Consider the following 10169-nt stretch of genomic DNA (forward strand, 5'->3'; position numbering starts at 1 on the left):
CCCCCCCCCACCCATCTTTATCGCTGATAAATCGGTTATTAACCCTTTGTTCGTCGCAATATTTGAAGGCCTTCTGCTGATCGCATTGAGTCTGACACACATACAATTTCAATTTGCCATAACCTCTGTTCCCCTTAAAGTTCGGAGACCTTCCCTTCACCTTAGCCTTCTTAGGGATCTAGACAGTGAGTTAAAAGAAAAAAAGTTCGAAAAAAATTGTTCTATTAGTAGATACTAGAGAAATACAAAACCTACTTTTTGGACCCGCTAACATAGAGTTTTAAAAATTAAGGCAAAAACCTCAGACAAAACTGAAAACAAAATTTAAATCAGTAAAAAACTTAATTTATAATACATGTATATGAGTTTAGTCTTCCTCAGATTAGCTGGAGAGAGGCTGCTCGAAAAAAGTTGCAAGTTTTTTGTTGGGTCGCATTGAGCTTCACAGATCCTAGGCGCCGTAACAACTCATTGTAACGTCTGATGGAAAACTGAGTAGGGAGGTTCGGTGGACCTTCCATAGTCAGGAAGCTATAGGGAAGAGTGGCACGTAGCCCCATTTTACTTAGGGGTGGTGATAAAAATGCCGTCGCCTGATCTATCAGATCGCATTGCGACCGACGGCGGGTTAATGTGGCGCAAATATTTTTCTTTATAACACATATGAGCGCGTTTTAAGATCTTTAAGATCATGTGACTTAAACTTTGATTTTTCAAATGGGGGTGAGGGGTAGCGTGGCGCAAGCCCCTCCCTCTCGCCCGTAACGCCTAATATAACTCCTACAATTTTTTGGCGCAAAAAATGTTATCGGTGACGCATTTGCATGCATTTGGGGCGCAATTCAGTGTGCTACAGAAAACCCAAAAATTAGGAGTGGGGGTTCTGGTGTAACTGACCTCAATAAATAATAGTTCTTGTAAATTTGCAAAGTAACATAGAAAAGAGACATTGAATGGACAGTCTTATTTGATTCCGTACAAAGTTAATAAATAAAAGATGAATTGCAAGCTCAAAATTAAATTTATGAAGAAGAAGAACGATCACTCTATGGATTTGGAATCGCTAATTAACCAGTAAATAATTAAAATAATGTCATTACCGTCTCGACTTTGTTTTTTTCAACCATTTTTTTAAACTCATTTTTCTCGAAACGACTTTTTTCGGACTTCCGTACACTGTAGCTCAAAAAGTTTTTGATCAATCATTTCAATAGTTAGCAGATACTTTATATGATTACGCTCTATTTGAACCTGCAACCGTAGTTACTGTTAGTTATTGGTAGTTATTGTTTCAAGTATTTTTTAAACGCAAGAAAAGTTATGAAAAAATGCCCAAAAATTAATGTCTCCTGCTTACACACCCATGCAAAATCAAAATTTTTTGTGGAATTAAGTCCATATAGAAACTATATATGTGACGAAGCTACATTTGGAACCTCATTAATTTCAAATAAAATCTGTGGCCTCCATAATGTATAAAAGTACCAACTTTAAATAGTGACGTTTTATGGGCAGCAGTCAATATCTTCCATGATTCTCAGAAACAATATTTTCAAATTTCATCATTTCTTCTTAAACATATATACAAAATTTTCACAGAATATAAATAAATTATATTTATTCCTTTATTGTCAAAAAAATTCATGAAAATCACTTTTAAAGCCCCTTCTTAAACCTATTTCCCCCCTTAATTTTTTAATTAAAATTGTTTAAATAATTAGTATATATCTTGTAAGTTTATAATGGAACATACAAAAGCACGATTGCTGTAACTTAATCGCTAGAAATGTTACATCTATAATGTAAACAGATGCCTCGAACTTGCCTTGACGCAGTAGCCCTGGCAAATCGAAGGAACCGAATGGAGCCTCCACAAATTACCCGTAAAGACCCCATTGAGACCCCATTGAGTCCCCATTCGGTTCCTTTTTAAAAGTCCCGAAAAACAGCAAGTTTAACTTTTAAACTGTTGAAATTCGGATTCTACTTAAAATTTTCTATTAGAAACTCACGGAGTAATCGCAATACTTTTTTTGCAGCGTTAAAATTTTTTAAAGATATCATTAACTTCTGATGAAGATGACTTCAAGCACATCCATAATAGCTCCAGTAGTATGTTGCACGCGATGTTTAAAAATAAAATTCTCTCTCACTTGCATCGCAGCGTTGTTGTCTGAGGTTTCCACTATGTGGCGCTAGCGTCCAGACAAAATTCTTAAATTTACCGACGGAACGCTTATTATCTGCTACTAAAAGAAGATGCACTTCAAGGCGCCTTCGGCCCATGTGAATGACAGGTATTTTATTTATTTAAGTTTGTAACGCTGCAAAAAAAAAGTATTGCGATTACTCCGCGAATTTCTAATGCAAATTTTAACGTAGAATCCGAATTTGAACAATTTAAAAGTTGATTTTTCTGTTGTTTTTTTTTTTAGTTTTTTAAAAAGGAACTGAATGCGGACAAAATTGGGTCTTTACGGGTACTTTCTAGAGGCTCCATTCGGTTCTTTCGGTTCACCAAGGAGAGCTGGCGTAAAGCCGGCTGGTAGCGCATCCACACATTCAGAAAAGTCTGACAGTTCTTCATCAGTTTTCGCATGAAAATATGTGTGACCGAGACGACGTTTTAGCAATAATTGGATTAATTGCCGCATTAAAGCGAGAGAAGCGGAAATCGAAACGAAAAATGTGGTGTAAACAGTAGCTCAGTAAGCGAAGAGTATATTCGCATGTTAATTTATTAAATGAATTAAAATTTAGTTCCAAAGATTGGCAAAATTTTTTGAGAATGAACGAAGAAACTTATTTGAAACTGCTGTCTATATTTACTCCAAAAATTAAACGGCAGGATACTGTTATGAGAAATGCTATTTCACCACACGAGAGGTTAAGTGCAATTTTAAGGTTTCTTGCAACTGGGAGAAATTATAAAGATTTGAAATTTTCATTGATCATATCGCCGCAAGCAATTTCCATAAGGATGTTTCATCTTTATCCATCTGGAAAAATTCCTCCAAAAATTACACGCTTTGAGATGTCATATCGCCGAACTGGACTGTCGCGTCGGTACACACGCTCCAATTTGAATGCGCAGTTTTTTTTCGATTTAGGTCTATCGAATTATTTTTCGTTCGTCCTCCAGCCGCCTGCGCAGTCCAAGAAAACTGAACGATTACATCCTCCACTCGATCAGTTTTGACTGTACAGTCCTGGCCTGTGCAGTTAAAGCTGAAGGTAAACTGTACGTGTGTAGTCGGCTTAACGCAGTCGATTGAGGTTGAAGTTTCAACAACATAGTTCACTTTTTAACCCAAGAGGTGAATTTTTAGGTAAGAAGCATGAATTTGTACCAAAGAAAAAAAGAACTTTTAACAAAATAGATGAATTTTCAATTAGGAAAGAAAGGAGAACTTTTCACGATATATGCAATTAAAAAAAAAAAGGATTTAGTAACAAAGTAGTTAAATTTTCAACTAAACAGATGAATTTTCAAGTGAAAAATCCTTATAAAAAATAACTTTTTAACCAAATTTTTAAATTTTCAACCAAAAAGGATACTTTTTTTAAATGTTTACTTTTTTTAACAAAATAGATTAACTTTTGACAAGACAGTGAAATTTTCAATTCTAAAAGGAAAACACATATGTTAAAGAATGAAAGGAAAATTACTTTGGCACCACTTAGGAGCTGTCAGTCAAACTTATTGTTAGTTTTTAGCATCTAAAGAATCATTCACCGTGGGTTTCAAGAGTACTAATATGACGTATTTCACTCGAATTTTTTACATATTTGACAGTCTGCCAGTTAACTTTGACACCACTCAGGGGCTGCCAGTCAAACTTATTGTTAATTTTTAGCATCTGAACAATCATACCCGGTGGCTTTCAAGAGTACTAAAATGACGTTTTTTCACTCTAATTTTTCACGAGTTTAACGATAAATTGTGGCAAAATACACCAACAGCTGTTAGTCAGTCAAAGAATTTCGAACTATGAGCGATGAATTGACTGAAAAATTCGAATTAGCTTAGGAACGTGAGCTTAAACATTTTTTAACTTTTAAAGAAAAAGTCGTGAAAACGATTGAAATAAAAATAAAAATTATATTGTGCGCGGGCACAATATAAAAGTTGGAGTATACCTTGAGTATACCTTGTCCCATTTCAGTATATTTTCCACAGATTTAGAGAAATGTGTGTCCACGTAGATTCTAGCTCGACCCCCCGGTCCCCCTCGTGAACAAGCGTGGAATTTTGCCATACCCCCCTTTCGCCCTAAAGTGTCCACGTGGTACATGGATGGCCCCCTAAAGAAAGATCGCGTAAAATTCAGATCAAGTTGAAATTTTACTTCTATTTTGGAATTCGAATATTGGAAATAAGTTTATTGTACATATTGCTGAGACCTTGAATGTCTGTTCTAAAATGAATTGTATTATTGTCTCGTTGAATATGTATCATTTCCAGAAGAAGGCGCAGTTCTAAATTTGGCTCGCATTCAAGAATAATAACTTTAATAATATAAAAATTATAAGTATGTGTGTGTTTATAAGCATGTTCAGCTAAAGCTGTATTTTGTAAATAATTATCAATAGATCTTTCATGTTCTCTATTTCTTAGATATAATGGTCTACTAGTTGACCCAATGTAGTTTCTTTTCCCATTTTTACAAGTATGTCTGTATACACAGTTACATTTTTCCCCTTTTTCTATTTCACTTTTTGTGCTTTGAAATAATATTTTATTGAATGTCTGTTCAACGGAGAAAACAAATTGGACGTTACATTTTTTTTAATTTTAAAGGCATTTACTATAACCTTCAATATATGGCAAAACTATTAATTTTTTCTTCTCTAAGTTTAAGTTTGAATTGTTATTAATCTGTATATTTTGATTAATTGTTTTGATTTTCTCGTAACGTTCAACGATTTTTGTATTCAAAAATTCTAATGTGTAGCCGTTGTTTAAACGAGTATTTTTACTTAAGTTATTTTTACTTAATCAAGGTTTTCCTTATGGTATCTTGCATCCGCCAATATGATAGTTCGGTCTAATAATCCATATATTACGCTGATCGTATGATAAATAGTATGACATGAATCATAGTTCAAAAAACGATCTGACCAAATTGATTTTCGAAACCAATTAGTTACAATTTTGTTATTTCCATTGTGAGATTTAAATCAAGAAATTTAATTTTTTCATCTTTTGCGATATGGACAACGAAGGATTTTACAGAAGAATAAAAGAAGAACATGAAGATTATGCAGTCTGGATTATTATAAAGTGGAAACACCTCACTTTTTATATGGAAAAAAGAAAAAATCAACGTAGATTTTTATACGGATGTAAGCATGAGGTTATTTTATTAAATCACATTATTTATAACATTATACCTAACATCCGTTGTTTTCCCGACAAAATTTGTCAAAAAATTGAAAAATCTATTAACTTTCTTGGTAAAATAATACTAAATAATGAAATCACTAATATTTTCTTAGAAATTAATGACATCCCTAAAGATTTATATTATTTAAAGAATCAAATTATAATAATTCTCTCAGAACATCTCTTTAATGGACTTTTAGTAAATACTACAGAAAATATCAACAATTTTATTAAAAAGTTGTTTAACATGTCACTAAATAAAATTAAAAACTTAAGATGTGAACAAAATCAAAAAATAACCACATATTCGAAAAATTGTGTTGTTAAATTATCTGATAAAATTATACCGGATGATGTAAGAGAAATAATTAATTTGGGCGAATATTTTGCTCTACCATATAATAAAAAAAATTCCTATTGCAAAATTGATAACTAATGTTGAAGACAATATAAAAACCATAACACCAGATTTAAGAAATATAGTAAGAAATGGTAAAGTTTATTGGACTCAAAATTGGATATATATCATAATATTAATGATATAATAGTTACTTTAGCTGATAAAAGCAACAAAAGTGTCATAATGAACAAAACAGATTACAATAATTAAATGATAACTCAACATACAAATTGTTAAAAAAAAAAAGATCCTACAAATAAGTTTCAAACTAAATTAACAGAACTTTTAACCAGTCTCAGAAATAATAACGTAATAAATGACAATACTTACAACTATCAGAACAGTACTAATGGTATAGCTCCACGGTTTTATGAACTACCAAAACTTTATAAATACGGTTATCCGCTCAGGCCAATCACATCTTTCCCAGGTTCACCTTTTTATAATCTTTCAAATGTTTTATCAACAGCTGGGATTTTAAAAATAAAATAGACAAAATTAGTATTCTAAATGATTTTACAGTTTGCTCTCTTGATATTGTTTCCATGCATATTAATGTTTAAAGTTGTGATGTTTCGTCGTCATGAGATTTTCTGTGATTGAAAATTATTCAATTTATCGACATCGCCTACTTCAAAGTTATTTTTATTTTTTTTTATCATTTAAAGGAATAACATGATATCTCAGTTTGAGTGTGTAATGATAACCTTGTCGCTTGAGAAAAACAGTGTACAAGCAGCAGTGAATCGCGACAGATCGTAGTCCGATCTTTTCGGATCAGTAAAGTGATTAACTGAATAAAGACATGAATTATTACATCTTACAAAAATGTCTATATAAACGAGTGAGTGATCTGTGTGGTTCTAAAAAATGGTCTTAGTGTGCCACGTATTCTATACTTGAAATAAAACTTGAACTTATCATTATTTCTAACGATTCATCTCTGTCTATTCCTGATCTGGCAAAATTAATATTTATAAACATAAACATTAAACAAAATGGTCCTGCGAGCCTGGTAGAAGATCGTGAAGATACATTAAAAAGTGTAAAATTAATACTGAAAAGACCAATGTGAGAAATTTCATTTAGTGAAAGCACAGGAACTAGGTAGAAAACATGACGGCTTGAGGTCACATAGTAAGGATAAGCTGGTGACAACATTTTCGCACGTACTATAAGGCAGCCGTCCTTCTCCAAACAGTCTGTACTGTACTCTTCCATGCTGTCACTCGTCACTGGATCGGTCTTTGATTATTCTTCACCTGAAGTAAGAAATAACAGGTTTGCCAGCTGATATTTAGATGATCGTCAACACACTTAATTTTAGACTTCATCGATTTCTAACCTTCTCCAATGGTCAGATAACAACTTTAATTTACCCACAATGAGAGAGGCTCGTACTGGCGAACAAAATAATAATTCAGACCGTAATATTTCAGTGATGATTTATTGACATTTTATTCATACTTATGCTCTCGCACACTCAAATTTGATGGCATTGTCAGAGTACTTTAAAACTAAAGTAAATAAGTTCTTTAGTTTGAAATAAGACTTTTCAATTTTATCTGAATTATCAGCAATTGTCAATTTGAATTGCTCCTTTTGTTAAAATGGATTCATTATTCTCTAAGTTATCAGAGATTTCTCAGGCGATTTTAAGCACTGAAACCAATTTTAAGAAAATTGCAAAAGACAATGTAACAGTGGCTACTGTCAAATCCCGGATAGAACTTCTTGATCAACGCTGGAAGAGTTGTGAAACCCTGTATCTGGAAATTAAAGCTGAAACTGCGTCGGTTGAGCGTGAGAAATTGGAATATTTCACAAAGTCTAAGTATCTCGGTACTGAAGATGCTTATCTCAAAGCGCGAGATTTTTTATATAATCAATTGGTCTTGCTTACTCCTGAGACTAAGGCTAATGAAAGTTTAAATCAGTCTCAAATTATTCGTCATGATTCCTTGCCTGTTAAACTTCCTCAAATTACTTTACCGGAGTTTTGAAGGGACTACAAGGATTGGGAGAATTTCCGCGATTTATTTAATGCTTTGATAATTCAAGACAATTCCTTGTCAAATGTAACAAGATCACAGTATTTGAAATTGTCCTTAAAGGGCGAAGCTGAATGTTTTTTAAGACATGTTTCGATAACTGATGCTAACTTTATCACCACTTGGAAGTCGCTAAAGACCAGAATTGACAACAGAAGAGCTTCAATCTCAACTCATTTACAAGCCTTTATCAATCTTCCTAATGTGTCGAATAATACTCTGGAAGACTTAGAAAACTTACGCGATAAAACAAATGAGTCATTGGCGGCTCTCGAAAATCTTAAACGCTTAACAGAACATTGGAGTGATTTACTTGTTTTCATAATGGTTAAAAAGTTTGATATTAGTACTCTCAAAGAATGGGAGATGCATATTGGTTCTAGCACTGATTATTCTACTTATCAACAACTTGACTCATTTTTGCAGACTCGCATACGTATTTTGGAGGCTATTAAAACTTCAAAACCTGTTGCGAGTTCTCAAGAAAAGAGTAGGACTCCAAAACAATCTGCAGTTAGGAGCCACAATGCAACTTCTAGCTCAAAGTGTCTCCTTGTAAGGATAAGCACTCTTTATTTAAATGCAACCAATTCAAAGCTCTGTCTGTGGACAGGCGTAGGGAAGTTGCTACAAATAATCATTGTTGTTATAATTGTCTCACGCCCGGACATCGACCACATAATTGTGATAGTAAATTCAAATGTTACAAGTGCGATAGGAGATATAATTTCCTGTTGCATTTAGATGATTATACTTCATATCCCACCTTACCACCAACTAACTCTGCATTGGTTAATTCTCAATTGCCAGTTTCAAGTTCTCTCGCGTCACAATCAAATGATCCCGGAAATTCCACCCTGGGGGTGGGGGTGAATCATGTTTGGCTTAAAAAAGCAGGCGATAAAGTTTCGTTTCATTTTCTAAATAATCATCCGAATTTATCGTGCTTAACCTTACTCGCTACGGCTGTTATTTCCTTCCAAGCTGAAAATGGAAGAAGTGACAGATTTAGAGTTTTGCTGGACCAAGGATCTGAATGTTGTTTTATTACCGAGAGAGCAATGAAAATATTAAGTTTACGCTACAAAAGGTTAAAGCAGTAGTATATGGGGTTGGAGGAGTTAATATGGGTTTTTCAAGAAAGTTAGCATAATTTAATTTAATTCGTACACAAAAGAACAGTCCTAAAGTCCACATCCAAGCTTTAGTATTATTACACCTTTCACCATATACTCCTCCTGTAAGATCTAACATGGGGAATGAAGATCAATTAACAGAATTAGGATTAGCAGATCCAAATCCCTTTAGCTCCCATCAAGTTGATTTGATTTTAGGAGCCGATAAATATGGCTCATGTTTACTTCCTGGTCTGCGACAGGGTATATTGGGTTCTCTTACTGCGCAATGTACCGTTTTTGGTAGGATATTACTTGGGTTTGTTTCAGTCACAAATAAAATAAAAATTAACATTCCAGTTACAGCACATCAGGCTATTTCAGCAGAAGTCTTGCATTAAGACTTAACCAGGTTTTGGAAATTGGAGGAAGTTCCCTTTAAAAATACTTTGACAAATGATGAAATTTTTTGTGATAAGCATTTCGCCACGAATTATCAACGAACAAAAGACGGACATTACATGATACGCTTGTCTTTCAAAAACGGTCCTCCCATAAAAATAGGTGCATCCTTAGAGAGAAATAAGATCGTTTTGAATAAAGTAATTCGTTTTTATCTGAGAAATTGGAATTATTTTTACAATACTTCATTTTCCTATCAGAATATGAAAGCCTTGGGCACGTTAAACTGCAGACAAACTCTGAATTCGAGTTTCATGGCTTTTCTGACGCTTCGACAAAAGCTTATTCAGCTTCTGTTTACATTAGAATTCTTAGTGAAGATTTAAAACAGACTCATGTTTGCCTACTAATGGCTAAATCTTTTTAGTTATTAAAGCATGCAGTAAAGCAGCTAATGATACCTTTGTGTTCAAACACTCAAAACTTAATAAGCCTAAACCTAAATTTTCAATCATTTCTCTTAATGTGATTGAAATCTTACAAGCTGTTATATTTTGGATCAAATTTGTCCAGGCAAATTCCTTTTCTAATGAGATAAAAGCTTTGAACGAAGAAGATAGGATGGTTCCAAAGAACTCGCTGTTAAAAACTTTGAATCCATTTTTTGATTCCAACAATCTCTTAAGGTTAGGTGGAAGACTACGGCATGCTCCTATCAGTTTTGATGAGAAGCATCCTGTCATTTTGCCGCGTCACCACATAAGTGATCTTATCGCCACGCATGCTCACCTTCGATCTTTATACGGTGGTCAGCA

This window comes from Belonocnema kinseyi, chromosome 3 (genome assembly GCF_010883055.1).
Source record: "Belonocnema kinseyi isolate 2016_QV_RU_SX_M_011 chromosome 3, B_treatae_v1, whole genome shotgun sequence".
Classification (NCBI taxonomy): domain Eukaryota; kingdom Metazoa; phylum Arthropoda; class Insecta; order Hymenoptera; family Cynipidae; genus Belonocnema; species Belonocnema kinseyi.